We start from the raw sequence: 1,676 nt of genomic DNA, 5'->3' as shown, positions 1-1,676 counted from the left end.
CCCCACCCTTCCTACTGTAATGCAATATTATCTGTATACTAAATGAATGTTTTATCAATGCCAGTTGACTATCGTCAACCCAAAGGCCTATATAGTAGTTTCAACGTATACTACAGTATATATAGTAGTGACAACCATATATGTCAACCCTACTTTAGAATACCAGTGTACATGTGGTGTGTTACTTTATCTGTCCAATTCTCCTTGGTATCTATTTATTAGATACATTTCCTATCCAGGTTACCGAATCGTAATCAATGCTAATCCTGATTGTCGACCAATAGTAGTAGCAAACTCTTTCATAATCACTGTATAAGAGCTGACATATCCCTTGCATTAGTGTAACTGACATTCTTCTGTTTTGACTAGCATATATATGTCCTGCCATCCTTGCAACAATACTAGATCAGTTTCATGTGCACAGCAACTACTTTTAGTGTCATTCTTACCTTATTAATCATTAAATATTAGTACGGTTATCTAACATCTCTCAATATGTATCATGCATTTTCTCAGTCTTCCCTCGTGGTTAAATCCTTTAAAGAAAATCCTCAATGTTTACAAACAATTCATGGTCTGCTGCCCAAACTGAAAAGTCATCTATTCATCGACCCACGTGCGTATGTTATGTGTCGCGCGCAACCACGCGTGATTACAAGCACGGTGTCCTAAATATAACCACATGCAAGAATAAACCATAGCTAATCTTGTGTTATGGACTATATCAGCCTGGTGTTATATCCTTGTTAAGCTCATTACCAGGAAAATGTACTCGATAACTTATTCACATACTACTTTAGGCGTATAATGTTTAAGCCACGAAGAGACTGTACAAAGTCCTTATCATAGAAATGTTTGTATTAAATATGATTGTATTATAGTATAAAAAGCTTCCGTATAACAGCGAGCTTTGTTTACACCATGTGTTGCGTCTGATGGAGGAACCTTACGATTCCTCCACCTATATAGATATCATGTATGTATTTTTGTTACCAACTATGTATCCCTTCTTAGAAACCCTATATCCCCTTCCCAAACCCTTGCTTAACAATCATATGCCAGCCATGGATGTATTCTTGCCGGATCACAGACTCGAGTGCCTTTTGAAACAGCTCCAGATCTTGATCTTTGTCATTTTTGACAATGGGTAAGTTCTCTCTTGTTTCAATATCAAGGGCATTTGAGTCTGTTCATTTATTTTCATCAAGTGTTTCATCCCTATATTTATATCGCCAGGTATGTATGCTGCCAAAACAATGCCACCCTTCTTACCTAAACAACAGCCTAATAACTTTAATATTAAGTAGTTATGTAGATTGGAATAACCTATCATTTATATACATTATCATGCTCATGTTATTGACAGTATCGTCTGATATAGAGGAAAACCCTGGTCCCTTAGGAAATCTAGATATTGTCCATTTGAATTCTCGATCTAACACTATACGTACTAAAACTGACTTAATTGAAGCTGAACTAAATAACTGACATTATCTGTATCACTGAATCGCATCTTAAACCTGAAATCCCAAACAGTGATATTATTATTGATTCTCATTCGATCAATCTTCATAAAAAAGACAGACTTAATAGACAGGGAGGTGGTGTACTGGTTTATTATAAAGAGTCTGTTTTAACCAAAAGGAGACATGATCTTGAAATAGATGATATTGAGC

The sequence above is a fragment of the Mizuhopecten yessoensis genome, unplaced genomic scaffold (assembly GCF_002113885.1).
Source record: "Mizuhopecten yessoensis strain PY_sf001 unplaced genomic scaffold, ASM211388v2 scaffold245, whole genome shotgun sequence".
NCBI classification, from domain to species: Eukaryota; Metazoa; Mollusca; class Bivalvia; order Pectinida; family Pectinidae; genus Mizuhopecten; species Mizuhopecten yessoensis.
Note: the sequence above shows the minus strand (reverse complement) of the source record.